General features: G+C 39.5%; 1 protein-coding gene across 7 annotated transcripts in view; it reads left to right on the top strand.

The window, feature by feature from the left end:
- The window catches only part of prdm16 (PR domain containing 16), a 208,809-nt gene that overhangs the window by 164,768 nt on the left and 26,933 nt on the right, over nucleotides 1-17,108 (top strand). The window lies entirely within an intron of this gene.

Below are 17,108 nucleotides of genomic sequence, written 5' to 3'. Positions count from 1 at the left end.
TAAATGCAACCTAAACGAGTGCGAACCGTTTGAGTAGGGGAAATAATTATTCTTGCAGAATTCCAAAGCAGGTCTTCTTTCTTAAATTATGTTCTATTGACTTTGCAAAGTCTATCAAATTAAGTTTTCTGCGGTTATATTGATCCCATTTGGCTGATCTGATCAATAATCATCCAATAACAGATGATGATGCCTAAGTGCTGAGAGGTGACCCGCTGGACCCGTCGTCCCCAGTGTTATCGATCATACTCAAATACACACTATACATTTTGCAGCTTCTGCTAATGCACAGGTTTAAATTTCTGTTTATGTCCAAAAGTTGTAAATGTCAAAACTTTTGCTCCTAATTCATGGGAAACCTTCTACTTAACTCGGTAAATGCGTTGAATTTTAAGAAAAAGTTTCACATTTCTGTCCTGTCCTAAATATTTTTCCCAACCTAAAGCTGAATGAAAAAAACAACAAAAGGTTCCAGTTATAAAGCTGATTGCATGTTATAAGTATACCACAAAAATACTTATACTGATGAGTTTTATCATATGTGAGGCTGTTGAGGTGTTTATATGAGTACTCATAAAATATCTTTTCATACTCCACCACTTCTTTTAAGAAAACATGTTTACTGAGATAGCTAATTGGTCTAACATCCTACCGTCTTCCTCCAGCGTTCTTAATGATGTAAGGTTCAGTGAAGTAAGGTGGGCGCAGCATCATACTGTGGGTACCTTTCTTCAATGCGAATAGAGAAGCAAGTCAGTGTTTACGGAAAGAATGACTGTTGATAAGTACATCTCAGTCCTGGGAGAAATCCTGTTAGTCTTACAAAAGACTTGAGACTGCAGTGGAGGTTCACTTTTCAGGATGACAATGGCCCTAAACCTCCAGGGAGAGCTACAGTGGTATGGTGTGTGTCAAGCAGAGACATAAATCCATTTGAGAATCTGTGGAAAAACAAAAAAATCATCGTTCACATGTGCTTTACGTTCAATCTGGCTTAACTTTTCACATAAGCAGTTTTCAGTCTAGATTTGCAAAGCCGGTTGAGGCATTCCCCAAAAGTCTCACAGCTGAAAGAGAAAGAGAATCATATAAAGTATTGGTTCAGCAAATACACACTGAATTTGTGTTTATCACTTTAAATACAAATAAAATACATGTGGTTATACTGTTGGAAAGGCTAAATAAATTGGTAAAACGGAGGCAACTACACAAATACATGATTTAAACGAGGATGCAAGGTGATAGAAAGTTGCCTATGCAATGATGAGTTGTGTGCACACTTATTCCAATCCAAACCATTCACAAATGTTGCTACAACAATTTAATAAATGTATCTCATAAACATTCTTTTGCACCCTTTGATGATTTGTGCTTCATGTTTTGAAAGTTTCTCAGGTTACCTTGTTGCTTCTAAACAGCTTGTACTGTTAACATGCCTTGTAAGAAAAAAAAGGTGGGGGCTTATTTAACTCTGGAAATATGACAATGTAAGTGTTTAGTCATCCAGCCTTTAAACAAAAATGAGAATAACAGTAATACTGTGCGCTCTTTATTTTTATGTTTGTGTTCTTGTCCTCATGCCTGTGTCCAACTGCCTCGCTGTGTGAGGTATACCGTTGTGTTTGTTCCCATTGCTGATTGGCCAATTATCCCTGATTGTGCTCCTTTAGGGAAGCATTCTCCAAGAGTTGTTAGTGAATAGCCAAATTATGCCTTAGCTTTTAATGTGACCACAGGGAGCCCAGGACCAATCCAAAGAAAAAGTTTTTCTTTGCTCTCCGCAAAGCTACGACACAACTTCTAAAACAACATTACATTACTCTGTTGGTCAAAGGATAGTTTCAAAGTCATTGTTTTGTGCTGGGTTGATTTTATTAGTGACTTAGCCCCCTTGGGCTGTTTGTGCATTAATGAGAAGTTTTCAGGTGGGATCAGAAGTTGGGTGGCTGCCCCGTTTTTGTCTCCCTTCATGACCCTAACATGCCAAACCCAACTCCATGTGCTAAAGGTGACTTTGGTAGCTTGTGATATTTATTGCACCTGTGATGGAAACCCTATTAGGATCATGAATAATTTCTAAAAGTATTCTACTTGTGCATAGAAACCAAAACCTTGACACACGTAGTGGCAAAGTCAGTGACATACTAATACTAAACGTTTAAAAAAATAACAATAATTAGAAAAAAAAATAGAAATATTTATTTTCACTAAATTGTTGGCGTCTTCATGAGTGACATGGTCTATGGAAATAGGGCAATGGAAAAAATATATAGTGATTGGTTGGCTTTGTTTGGACTTGTCATTAAATTAAAGGGGCCATTTTCTGTGTTCTTTGGGAAGACTGGGCTGCATATGACTGTCTCTAGTTCAAAATCTTAATTATTTTGGTTGGTTGGAAATTCATTAAACACATAAAAGTACTTTCTGAGTCAATATCAACAGTTCAACCCTGCACTGAATTATCACTGATTTGAGTTGAGGTTTCTCCAAATAAATTGATGAAACCCCTCAATCAGTCAGCTTCTGATAGGTTAAACTCAAACTTTAAGTATGACCATTAAATTGTATCTCATGACTCTTTGTTTCCCTCTGGTATGAATATAATGGGACACACAGACTTTTTATTCCCCACTCTTCAGTTGAGTTCAGCTTATTTATTTACTAATTTGCAATATGATGCCTCAAAGTATTAAGACTAGAAAATCTATGTCACAACCCAAAAAATATGTAATCAACTCATTAAAGTTTAATGTAATCGTATTGACTGATTCGAATTTAGTTACATACGTTCTACCTCACTTCTGGTTATAATACCTGTGAAAAAATTTATTTATGGTGCCATTTTGTAAAAAGTTGCCTAGTTTTATGGCATAAGGTTGTGTCTTTGAGACAATCCCTCCTTCTGAACAGAAATCTAAGTGGGCAGCTGAAAAACTGGAAAGACAAGAATACATTCTATTCTGGTAGGGCAGATGTGTCATAATGTGGCTACAAGTTTTGGACATTTTTCCTAAGATTGCCAATATATATAGTCAGATCAATAATTAGATTTAAACTTCTGCTTTGATGGATAGGGCCAAAAAAGGACCCACGATTTTCTTGCCAATGTGCCCAGCTGGGAATATGACAGGCGGGACACAAAAATCTCCAACGCTCAGTGTTGGCGAACTGCAGCAAAGCTGAGCATCTTAGACCATCACTCCCTCCACAATCATTCATGTTGTGGATGCTTTAATCGGGGAGCAAGTAACTGGGCGCTGCATGTTACAGATCCCAGTTAATATGGCCTCAGCGGTGTGCAGAGTGGAGAAAAGGAGATGCTCGAAGCAGTGATGGAGCACCGAGTGGTGTCACCCTCCAATAATCCTCCGCACCCCTCGCTTTGAGTGCGGATGCGAGCTGGTGTGATTGATGACGCCACTAATGGAGTACGTAAACACAGGCAGGCTGGTTATCTCTTATCTGACAGAGAGGGGAAGGCTTGTGTCAACAGCTGCTCCTCCTTACCATTCGTCTTCTTCCGTCACCTCATCTCCTCCTCTGTCTCATTTGCGTCGCGCGACACCAGGCCCAGCGTTTAATTATTCTCATCTGTGGTTAATGAGTCATTCTTGTTTGACAGGTCTATATCTTATTTGAGCAAAGTCTTTATGTAGCATATAAATTGTCATAAACACTAATAAGTGCTGTTTACAGAGAGCCCATGAGGTCCTTTTGTTGCTCCACATGGGTCTCATTTCATCCACATGCCTTAATCACCTTAATGTGCTTGCTGAGTTGTTACCTTCACCAAAGGAATCCCATATGCATTCATTTCTCCATACATTAAAAGCCAGATTGATAGCCATCAAGCAGGCCTTGGCCACTGACACTCATAACATTCAGTTTAACACAAACCAGATGGATGAGGACCTCTCCAGCGACACACACACACACACACACTCTTTCCCTATAGGTACCCCAAACATTTACCTCTTTCTCAGGACAGGGGATGAGCTTCCCTAATTAAAAGTTAGATATATAGGCCCCTTGGTGGTAGACGGGGACTATTCAAGCAGGATCCATTACTGACACGTTGGGGACCCAGAGAGCCAAAGTAAGGGTGAAGGTTCAAATGATGGGATGTAGGATGGATCCCAGCAGTGACCATCTGTACAGTGTTGTCTGTACAAATTAAGATTACAGAACAGAAAGCGGTAGTTATGGTTGTTGTGATGGCAGTAATCATAGTTTGACCAAAAAGCGGTAGCTGTGGGTGCTCCGCGCCGGCCGAGAGGTGCGAACTGTGATCTCTATGGCTGCATTGTGTTCACTCTTGAACGGGAGCCAAAAAGCCTGTGAAGTATTTGAGCCAAAAGAGGTAGAGAGAAGTGTGGAAATGAAACAATGGTTTACACAACGGTGAAATAGGGCTTTTCCTCTTTTCTTCCCAGCAGGCCTTAAGAGAGAGAGCTTTACTGGCCCTCGTGTCCTGGCTAATCACAAGCCGTGGTGGGGGAGACGAAGAGGTGGAGTGCATATGCTCAGAAACACATGCAGCGGATTTAGCCATCATGCTTATATTATACTAGAGAACAGACAACAGACATTTAAGTTTACATCCATTTCAGAATGAGCTGAAGCTCATCATATATACAGTGCAGTTAATAGCTGATATTACTAGCACACATCTACCAGGGACAAATAAAAATTGTACTTTCAGTAAATATTTCTTCACAGAAAAAAATATAGATTGCATTTTCTGTAAAATTAGTTAACTGGAAGGTTGTTGTTAGTTCTTTTTTTTGTTTTGGTTTCTTGCATTTCATCTTGTTGACATAGAACTGATGAAAAATATGAACACATTTGGCTTCTACAACCTATCAAAATAAACAGTGTCATTAGTAAATATAAGCCTTCAACTCGTACATCTGTAGTTTCCTTACGAAAAAATATTTTTTTCTCAAATGTTGCAACTACAAGGGAAAGTTATTTAAATAGTTATGGTTTTTATTTCAAATATTTTTCTGTAAACTTCACTGTACAACAAACAAATTGTGCACAGTTATGCTCAGAAATACTAAAACCGTTAACAATTTAAGATTTAAAATATTTAAATTTAACCAAAACGTTTGTTTAGAATACTGGATGAACCAGATATCTCCCAAAGGATGATAAAAAACAATTGTTTAATTGCTCCGTTTTATCTAGATTTTAACAGATCGAATGCCAAAAGTTATTTTTAAACTTTGGGATAAAACATCATGTCAGCTCTTTTTATGACAGCAGAGCAGCTTTTTGTATGTTTAAACCTGTATTTCGATGATTTATCTTTGGCAATAAACTTCAAGTATTTGATGTTGGAAGTCTTAAGCTTCAGTTCCCCCCGCAGATTCTCCATCAGGAAAACATTAATATCACCTCCACCTGCAGGAAGCATGTTGATGTAGTGGAAAGCTCACTTAACCGAAACGGTATTCAGACAGAGTTTGAATAATATACAGGTAGCACCAATTTGGTGCCTTCATATCCTGTATGAAGGCACTGTCATTTATTTAGGGGCCTCTGAGTTAAGAGGGCTGATTAAAATTGCATGTCATATTTTCCAGAACATTTTGGGGCAGAATTTTTTTACTACTTGCTTCCTTTGTTACTTTGCTAGCAACACTTTTTCTCATGATGCCAATATGTTTTGTACAGCTTACAGATATTTAGCAAATCCTTCCAACATGAGAAATAAAAAAAATCTTGCATCGTTTTCCTTTCACTTTTTCTGACAAAAACAGCTTCTTCCAAATGTTTGCTTTGTTTCCTACATGACTTGCTGTATTTATTTACCTGAAACAGAGTAAAGGGGGTGAATACAATCTTTCCAAACTTTAGAGTGTTTTAAAAAGTGGATAATTTCTCATTCACTTCACAATTATGTAGATTTTTTGTTGGTCTGTCACAAAAAAATCTTAATAAAATAACATCACAAAATGTGACAATTTTAAGGTATGAACAATTTTTCAAGGCAGTTTTACAATAACTAAAAGTCCCAAGTAAGATAGGCTTTAAAACAAAAATGTTTCTTGTTTTCTGTCGCTATACGTGATGTTCTGAAAGTTGCACTGTAATTAAATAACGAAACATTTGGCTTTTTAAAGTCATTTCATTCGGAGGTAAATCTTTTAATCTCGGGTCATCAGTAAATGCTGGCTATATGCCATGGCTGAGCAAGAAGAGGAGATGGAGAGAGAGAAAGAGGAATAAGAGGAGTCTGGTTTTTATAATGAAACCTTCTGCTCAGATGGTTCCAATAAGCCTCCCAGCCTGCAGCCATGCAGGGGCTCTGCCACATGCTGTCCTGCCCAACCACACTACAATCCCTTTTTTTGGCACCAAAATCAACCACTTAGCATTTCTTGTTCATTCTACGTCTCGAATTTAAGTCTGCTGCAGAAACCTGGGAGGACTACAGGTGATCAGAACCAAGATAAGAGCTACGAAGACAAGAGGAGGAATGTGTGTAGCTGTCATTTTTTGACGGCCTCGGCTTTGACTGGCATGTTCTGCACATCGCAGAGTTCATGTGTTTGATCTCGTTTCAACAACTTCTTATTACTAAGTATAAAAAATAAGAGGATGATTGAAGGTTGATGTGACTTCTTCTGTGTTATGTCAGTGCACATCTCCGAGATTCAAAATGGATCTTTTGGAATTTATGTTAAGCAGGATGATTTTGGATCATGAGAAATATGACCATAAATATATTTACTTCTGCTACCTTCCGCCACCTTTCATTCTGGCCTAAGCATCAAAATGCGGATGTTTTTATTTGCGGCACCCTGTTAAAAGCTCCTAATACAGCATTGTTTTTCACATCTCCTCGTTCTGTGGCCAACTTCAGAAACTCTCCTACATTTGAATATTAATAAATAATTGTCAGAGCTGCATTCTTTTGCAACGTTGTCCCGCGCAGCACTTCTACTTCTCTGTTTGTTTTTGCACAGTTCCAGGAATTGTCCCTCTCTGTGTCTCCCTTCTCATGTCAGTCGAGTAGAGTGGAGGTCAAGTTGTGTTGGCGTTGAATGTGTGCTTCCTCACCTCATTATTATTTGTCATTACTCATGGACTGAATTCGTACAACTTGAGTGATTTAGCCGCTTTGCGTGAGCGCAGGAAATGTTGCTTTGTGTTTTCAGCACTGCTTAAGACCCAAAGAGGAACATTGCGATGAGCGCTGCGTTTCATAGGCTCAACTTTAAAGAAACGTGTTGGGCTGTTCTTGTTTTGTGGTACTGGATTAATAGTTTCATTTTTCTTTAATCTGAAACTATGTTTAAATGAAGCTTCTTAAACTTGTAAAATTCTATTAGAATGCCTGTAGTTTCATTAGACGAGACATAAATCTATGTACCCATGCGTTTATTTCGGCAAATGTAGCATGGTTCGCATTTGTTGATTTCACTGCTAACTATGTGTTAAAGGTCTTGAAATAAATGAATATTTTATTACAGTAAGCAGTTATTTAGCGAGTTTAGTGGTGACATTAAATGAAAAGACAAGTCAACACAATAATAGTCTTTCGTAGTCAATGGATCTGGTGGCATAATTTCTTCTTTACCAAAGTCTCCATTACAACTATGTATATTATCATTTATGACATCATCTATGGATTTAAATAAACTTCTAGGGCAGCCAATAACTTTGTTCCTTGTAAGAATGTTGGAAACGTTGAAACAACTTAAGGAACAGAGTTTATCTTGCTAACACTTAGAGTGATGAGCATGGCAACAGTTAAAAAAGGTTGTTTTGTTTTTTGGTTTTTTTGCAGTTTGAAATTTCTCAGTTATAATTGTGATTTTCAGAAAAAGGCCTTTATTCAAGTCAGAACCAGGGCCTTATTTGGGCTTTGAGTGACTCCTTTTTTTTGTCACACTTATAAATCTGGTTGTTCCACTTCAAACACTGCGGTTAGAGTTTGTATGTGACCCTGATGTACAGTTCATATTTCCCCATTTACACTGCACCTGTTTCAGTATAATGAGCCAATATATCTGCTCACTAATTGCCCTGAATACATATCATAAAAACCTGCCTGTAAAAGCAAGAGGAATGGTAAAACAGATATAGGCAATGGCTGCATCTATATATATTTTTATTAAAAGTATCACACATAAAAAGCAGAAGGCACATACATACACTTCAAGTATCGTTGGTGTACTTCCAGTCACATAATTAAAAAAAAATCATCTCAAAAAAAGTATACACACACACACACACACACACACCCCAACGCCTGCACACACTTGTCCAGCTTTTTAACAGGAGGCTGTAAATAACAAAAGCCATTTCATTAACGAGGTCCAGCCTAAAAACTCTCAGACTCCCTTCTCTTAAAGCGCACACACTTCCTGTTGTACGTTACCCCAACCTGGCAACTCTGCACATGGCAACCTGCTCATTCAGACAATCTTCAGGGGGTGCTGAGGTGGACGTAGAAGCACGGCGCTAAAATTAACCTGCATCGACTGCAGGTTTGCTTTTGTATTACATCAAAAGATTGCTCTATTTTTTTAAAAGATGATATTTAATAGTTGACTAGCATATCAAGCAAAACTTAAAAACCCCTAATGAAACTCTTGCTGATAGTGGTACGTTTGGCAACCGTGTTTTCAGCGCACTCACCAGAGATGATAGCTCTGCTACTCTTAATTTAATACGAGTTAAAGGAGTTGTGTCATTAGCGAGCGAGGCCACATTCTGACACTCTCGGTTCAGTGTAGACACACGTTTGCAAGCACATTCACGCTCATGCAGCAACCCAGATGGCTTTTACAAGGCCCAAGGCCCTCCCCGGCCCGCCCGCCCGCCCGCCTCCCTGCCTAGGTTTTAATTATGTCGAAGGCTGCCCTGGTCTGATAAAATGGGTCACGTTTAACACGCCTTCACTCACCTTCACCCTCACGCCGCATACCCTCTCAGTCACCTTGCGTGCATCTACTTTATCTGCTTAACAGTCAAAAAGGAAGACACGGAGCTTTCGTCGCAGTATTTCAAAGAGACAAAAAGTAATCGGGGGATATATTTAACCTAATCATCGTTGCCCCTGTGATGTGTGTGTTTGAGCTGTGCTGGTGTGTGTGTGACTGTGTGTGGATTTACAGCCTGCTTCCTTTTTAGCTGTCATTAGACTGCCAGACATGGCTACACAGGTGTACTGTTACCAGCATTAGTAATAGGCTTTATACTCACACACACACCCTCACCCCGACCTGCGCACACACACCCCCACACATATTCCAATCCACTTTATTTTTAAAGGTCCAATCGTTCCTCGCAGCGTGACTCCTCCTGATGAAACACTTTAACTCAGCTGCTTATTCTCTTTATTTGGACTCAAAGTGTTTTCACTGACTTCAGAATAAGGCGAAGGATCCTGCTAAACAACAATATTTGAATGTTAAAGTGCGTATATAAACATGTATGAAAGATGAAACCCGGTACAGGTATGAAGGCAGCAGAGGTGTGCCCGTCGGTTTTGAGGCCAATTTCCGATCTGCAATTTTTGTTGCTTCCAGTTTCTCTTTTAGCAACTACAACAAAACAAGATAGAACACCTTTTGAAATTTCTGTCTGTCCTTCCTGCCATGATCTGTGATTTTGTTTCTACTTCAACAGCCATTTTCTATGTGTGAAATAAGATGAACCTTTTTTTTTTTCTTTAAAACAAACACTATAGAGCTTACATTTGAAATCCTGGATTAGCAATTTGTTCTCCTGATGCTCCAAAAACTGCAGTTTCTGTGTGTATTCTATAGTAAATGTGGTTCCATACTAAAACTCTGAAATTTCCAACATGTTAAATGTTGTTTTTACATGATTTACTTGTAGATTGAAGATAGAGTTTGCATTTTTGATGTAAGTTTAAAATGAAAGTCACCATAAGAGCTGATTCAAACTTAATTATCTTGTCATGACACGTTGTGAATATACAATTTTGAATAAACTCAACAATCACACATTGAGTCTAACTGGTCGTAGATGAAGCAATAAATTTTTTTTAAATGATGAAACAGAGTTGGCTGTGAGGTTGTATTTTTTTTTTAGTAATTTCTAAATTTGCTGTTATCTTTAAGACTTAATCACAGTTTATATATCTATTTGTTTTTAGAGTTCACTGGAATAAATATGAACTATAATTTACAACCAATATTATAAATACATCTGCGTCATACCATAAAAGATGCTTTATCATCCTGTTTCATAAGCTCATGTTTATCACCTACTATTAGTTATTTATACATGCCTGTACAATCAGTTTCGTTCACAAAATATTAACATTGACCATGTAGTTTCAAAAGCTTCCAAAAATTACATCAGGATGAATTCACAAAAGTACTTATTTAAATAAGTTTGTGTGAAAAAAACTGGATCTTCTGATCGTCATTTCTGAGCAGAAGATGGAAATGAAAAGAAAAGAAAAACACATCAAGCTTTGTCATTGAAGGTCAAGTTCACCATCTTCCACCATTTGACCTAATGGTGGACGATGGAACATAAAATAGAAACATAAAATATTTTAAAGGGAAATTAACAGTATGTAATTGTTCACATTTTCACATGAAAATGTCTTTGTACAACTCTGGAAATTTTATGCATTTTCTATTTCAATATATCTTTTTTTATTATCTTGAAATAAATCATTAAAGGGATGTATCATTCGTTGTTTTTTTACAAATTCAAATGCTTCTTATTTATTTAGAAAATCTGTTTAGAGACAGTTCCTGCTGTTTTTTCTAAAGTTTTGAGGAATGCCCATCAGGTCAGGACCTCAGGTTATCCGGACTGCAGCTTGATGAACGTGCTTGTGCACCAATGCTCCTAGTTCAACATGCTAAGTGAATCCAATGCAGAAATGAAGCAAATTGCTGGTGCAAAACATTTAACCATTTTCTTCAGGCATTCTCCCCTTAGCACACTTTTTTCCCCCCGTCATTCTCTTTTACATCATCCAGTCATAATTTACATCCTTTCCATGTCACCTTTAATCGGAGCTGCAGTCCACTAAAGTTATTAAAATAAGAATAATCTCCTTTATGCCGCCTTCCCCTCCAGTTTCTGTGGGACAAACTTTAATGGCAGGACCCCTTGTGAGCCCGTCCACACACACACACACACACACACACACACACACCGGCACACACAAATGAGTGCAGACACACACTCATTTAGACTGCTGAGTGATATGGTGGGGCTAGGGTCTTCTCTGCAGGACCCCATCCATCACACACACATACGCACACCCATCCGAATGAGGACTTACAAACACACTGGAGCGTTTTCATGATCTGCACTCTATCAGTCTCTTTATTAGCCTGCCTGTGGATGCGTGTGCGTGGGTGTGCGCGTGTGAGCATGTTAAAGGGGCCTCCCAACTGGAAACAGACCCATTTCCAGAAAGGATACAAACTCCAACACACACCTCTTTATTTCCTTTCAGTCGCGCTGCACCTTAATTTGCAACACTTCTAACAACCAACTCTGCAGCCCGCTTCACAGCCACTCAATCTGTCACTGTCGCTGCCGCGTTTCCATGTCTGTCTTTTTCGGCCGAGTTAGAACATGGTGTACACGTGTGTATGTGTGTGTGTGGATGCAATTATCCAACAACCATTCTCATATATTCTCTACACAGCCACACCGGCCTTGTGTTTATGTATATTTACAGTATAAGCCTGCAGCTGCAAAGAGCAAGGGAAGTTTCATTTCCCACCTCTGAGGAGTTCTCATGCCAGGCTGCCCCCTGGCTCCCTTAAAAGGAAATGCATCCCGTCCTGCAACCCCCAGTTTTATTGTTTTTTCTCTCTCTCTCTTTTTTTTTTTGGTTTGTTTTCTCAAATGTGCAGAATTTTTTTTTAAAAGTCTTGGAATAAAAAATAAATATTCCTCCATTACTCTCTTCCACCTCCAAGCAACATATTTTATTAGTCTGCAGCTTCCCCAGGATATGTTCAGGTAAACTGGGTTAGAATAACTTAGCTTTCCCTCTGCATGTTTTCCGAGCTCTATTTCTTGTTTTTCACTAAAAGAAAATACTTTTCTTTTCAAATTCTCCATGATATTTCATGTTAAAAAGCATATTTTCCCTTCGTTTCACTCTACGATACACAAAGCATCCATCCATCCATCCATCCATTTTCTGTTCACCCTTGTCCCTAATGGGGTCGGGAGGGTTGCTGGTGCCCATCTCCAGCTACGTTCCGGGCGAGAGGCGGGGTACACCCTGGACAGGTCGCCAGTCCGTCGCAGATACACAAAGCAGTCCATTCTTAAAATGACAAAACCTGCTTTGCTCTCTGCCCCACATGTATACAAATGAATGCAAACTAGGGTGTGTTCACACATTGAGAAACAGAGGCTTGTACAACAAAAGCGCCACGATCACACCTTATAAAAATATTCCCTCAGACACACAATAACCTGGCAGTTACGTCTGATATGCTATAAGTCTGCTCCTATCTTCATCTCCCATCAAAATCACAATCACCACGACGCTCTGAGCAGCCATTTCCATTTTCTGCCCTCCGTCAAAGGGAAAATAATATGTACCTTGTCACCAATGTCTACCCGTACAGGCAACTTCGCTCTACTAATTCAGCCCAACGCTCCACAGACATCCGTCAGATGTAACTGGCGGAGGAGAGGGCATGCCGAGACAGCCATTAAAAGTTCCTAGCTGTCAAAGGTTCCCCTTTGTGTTGTGAGGGGCGATATAAGTGTCGTGCTCTTATCAGGGCTTCCTGTGGAGTTTGCTCTGCATCCTGTCCACTTAGAGCCGCTCCTCTTTCAGAGAAATCTTATTGTGTCTTTGTGGGCGTGTATGTGTGTGTGCGCAGTGGTACGTGTCTGAAGGTGTGTGTAATGTCAAGTGAGTCATTTTTTTGATTGTGTTTAATCAAGCCAAACTGGAGATCAAGTTTTAAAATAGGAAAGGAGGATGGTAAATAAACTTAGAATTCTTCATTAGATTGACTTTCATCCATTTTTCTTGTCTGATGTTTTTTGTTTTGTGACACAATGTTAGGTGAAAATTGGGAAGACGAACTCATTTAAAAAGAGAAAATATAATTTGAAATATGCAACTTCTGTTTGCTTTCCTGTCCCACAGTGTGTCTGAATAAAACCTAACATAATCGCTTGAGCACTGCTGTGCCTTGACCTTTCAAAGTTGTTTGTGGGTTTTGATCTAAGTAATTAACTCTGACTGATGTGAGCTGTTGATCCCAGTGATTGTCACGTTGATTATGTTTTAAATTTAGTGGGAAGGCAAGAATGACAGCGCTCAGCAAACTGATGCTTAAAAATAAGATCTAAATGAATGTTTAACCTGTGTGTAGAACAAGAATGAGGAAATTGACTCCTTTTGGGAAAAAAAGAAGAGAATTTTAGCAAGCTGAAGACAGAAATGGCTTTAATATTACAGTCTGCTCCAAAGGTATTCATACTGCTTCTACTTTCTGTCGAATTTGGTCATGTAATAACAAGAACATTTGACAAATTAAAGTATAATGAACAACAAGCATCCAAAAAAGCATCCAGTCAATGTTTATTCAGGGTCACGGGAGCTGGTGACCATCTCCACTGGTTATTGAAGCATGATACAATGCTACCTGCATCAACCTTTGCATCAAGCTGTCTTTACATTAACATTCCTTAATAAACTTTAGTGCAATCAGTTGCCTTCAAATGTTACCTAATTATTTAACAGGCTCCACCTGAGGCAGTGTTGGTATTAATGCTACCTATTTGTGGAGGCCGAGAGGTTTAGTGAACATGCACCATAACAAAGGGTGAGGACCACCTGACAGGTCAGGGATAAAGTTGTGGAGAGTTTTAGAGCAGGATTAGATCATCTGTCTATTTTGGAAAGAGCTGTTGAATCGGTCATCTGAAATTTAAGAGAGAATAGCATGCTTCCAAACATACGAAGACAAGTCGGGTAAGACAACTCTGGTGAGAAAAAGGAAATTGCGTAGGAAAAAAAAAAGAAGTCCTGTTTAAAGTTAGTCAAAGTTCACACCAACACCCAAATAGGAATATGTGGAAAGATGCACATCAGATTTGGATGGATCAATTAGATCCATCCAAATCTGACTGAGCTGGAGCTATTTGCAAAGAAGTATTGGCAATACTTGATCTGGTTGTGCAAAGTTGATACAGACATTCCTCAAACACTTGCCGCCACAATTGCAGCAAAAGATGGATCTAAACAAATTGACTCAGGAAGGCTGAGTATAAATGCAACCCACACGTCACGTCTGGTGTTGCTCTATGGCATAAAATCCTCCCAAAATATATCCAAGCTTAAAGTTGCAACGGGACAAAATATGAATTTGATGGTGAGTACTTTTGCAAACAGCATATTTCAGTTTCAGGTTTTGTTTCCAGTCTGTAACGTTTGGGTGGCTGGGGGGTAAAATTCAGGGCAGCTAAGTTTACTTTTGTTAAAAACCCTTTTACACATGGAGCTGATGATTTCCAGCCGGGTTCTCCTCCTTCTCCTGCTCCGTGTGACATGTGTAGATGGAGGGAGGTGGAGTGAATGAAAAAGAAAGGTAAAGGTAAATAAACAAACAATCAGCCACAAGCTTGTTCTGGCTCTCCTTCTCTGTTGCCCCTCATTTAAGGCCTTATAAATCAGGTTTCCACCCAGAGACAGGGTGTTAGCAAGCCTCCGAGACAACACACACACGTAAAGTAAGACACACATGTGCCAACCAAGATACAAAAAAAAAAAAAGAAAAAGGAAAGCACACAACCCAGCACCGGTCTGCTGCTCATTAAGTTCATGTTAAGAAACATCGGATGGGTGTACAAGAGCTACGCTGGTAGGAGGAGGTAAAATAAGAGTGTATGGAAAATTCAAGGCTAATATGTTGGCTTAACTACATAAAAGTGTGTGCACCCAGTCTCCATCTGGAGCTTTGCTTCATTTCTAACATATGTTAATAAAATATCTATAATACCTGTTGTAGCTCCCCAGTAACGATATGACAAGTGCACTCTGACTCCGCCAGCTGCAGAGAGGATATTAGGCTAAGGAGTAGGTGAGCATGTGTGTGTTGAGAGGGTCTGCCTGGTTAGTTTTCAGGGTCTGTTTTAGCACATAAAAAAAGGTCTGGACTTTATCAGGCTGGGTTGTAAATTGGGAGCAGAATGGACAGTGGGTAGAGGTGTGAGGGATGTGGGGCCACACCCCATTATAAGCCTTTAAACATATCTAAATGGATTCAAGGAAAACACAAAGGAAGGAGCCAATTTGCGTAAAGGTTTGATTTGATGATCGGCAAATACACAAGCAGAATCTGACCTTTCTTTCCACTTCGGTAGGGGTTTTTCTTCACTTGTTGAAGGGTTGAACTATTATTTTTACCCAAGGTTCCAAGAGGCATTGTTATTCTAAAAAAAGACCCCGCTAACAAGGCGGGTAAGCTCACACATCGGGTCAAAAGAGGCACAGCACTGTTATTACCTCAACCATGCGTGCCTGCCTTCGCCCCAAACTGTTGCTGCGCTTATGCAAGCCACGCTTCCACACCTTGATCCAGACCCAAAACATATTTACTCACTAAACTTGGCTCCTGTACCCACCCACAAAAAAAAGCACCTTCCGCACATGCTAACTCAAAACGCGGTCATTCACACTTTACGAGCGGTTGAAAATAAACAAAACGTGACCGTGCCTTCGCGAAGCTGGAGAAGTTCACAAACTTTGCACGTCTAAGAATGTCAGATGGCTCATTGGTTCTTTTCCATCGCACCTCGACTTCCTTACGCAGACATTTGACTGTGATTAGGAGTGCAGAGAGTCAAGCCAAAGGTCAGCGCCGCATTCAGACGAGGTTGATTGGTTGTTGTAATTAGAGGAGTTTTGCTCTGTCTCAGGCCAGTTCTCCCCCAGAGGATTCACGAAATCAGAGCCCAACTTGCTGAAGACTCAGATTCTGAGGTGGTTTAGCTGTGTCCAAACTCGCCGCTATCTCCCTCTGATAAATACGTTTTACCTCAGGCATTCTGTGTTGTCACGTTGCAAAATGTTCCAAATTACTCTTTTGTAAATTTATCACTCAGAATATTAGTCAGAAATGTTGCAGGTTGAGAACAAGGTTGTACTTATCTTTACGCTTCTCAGCTAACAATAAGGCCTTCTTCTATTCTTCTGCTCTTCCTCCTTCGCTGCAACCTTACGTCCGCCTCCATTCTCTGTGAAAGCGGGTAACTTGAAACCCGTTCTCTGAGTCTCTGGGGGCTACAGGGGTTACAAAGGGTGATCAATACATGCCAGAGAAAGTCATTAGACAAGTGAAAGAAGCCCCAGTTTGTATACTCCCTCCTCCTTATCCTCTTTCCTTCCCTTGTTAGGACCAGCAACGTTAGCTGGCCTTAACACCCATTGACATGTTGGCTCTCTGCAACTTAGATAGTCATAATCTCCACACTGTGGCTTTGGAAGGATTATTGATTTTGCTCAAAAACAAAATGAAGTTTTCTTGAAAACTATTGCACATCTGCCTCCCCCCCCAATACCAGAAGAACAAACAATGCGATATGATAACAATGCTCCGGAAGGACCTAGCTATGCATTTGACATGCAATTCGATCCCCAGATAAGGCTGGCTGCTTGGGATTTTTTTTTTTAATATGTTCAAAAATTCTACCACATGAGCACAACAGCTCTCTCACATCATATGTAGCACAGATGTGTGCCACTGAATCACAAGAATCTACTAGAATCAGCACATTTTTTTTACTGCAAAATTGCACAACTTACCCCATAATATCATGATTTGATCTCGTGCTACACTATGCTGTTTGCACATATCAGGATTCACTCATCTCAGCGTGTTTGATGCCTATGACTGTGAAAGTGAAAGTGACTGCTTGACCAACTTTCTGAATAATTTGACATATAATTACTTGACTGTTTGGGGACACACAAAGCACATTATAATTTAATTCCTAGATAGTGTGCTGATCTCATGTTTATATATATATAAACAAGATAGTCACATCACAGCAAAGTAACCCCATGCTGGTGGTTCATTGTCAGTTTCTCACTCTTGATCCCAATAGACATGAGC

The sequence above is a fragment of the Xiphophorus couchianus genome, chromosome 1 (genome assembly GCF_001444195.1).
Source record: "Xiphophorus couchianus chromosome 1, X_couchianus-1.0, whole genome shotgun sequence".
NCBI lineage: Eukaryota > Metazoa > Chordata > Actinopteri > Cyprinodontiformes > Poeciliidae > Xiphophorus > Xiphophorus couchianus.
This window is presented reverse-complemented; position numbering and strand designations above follow the sequence as displayed.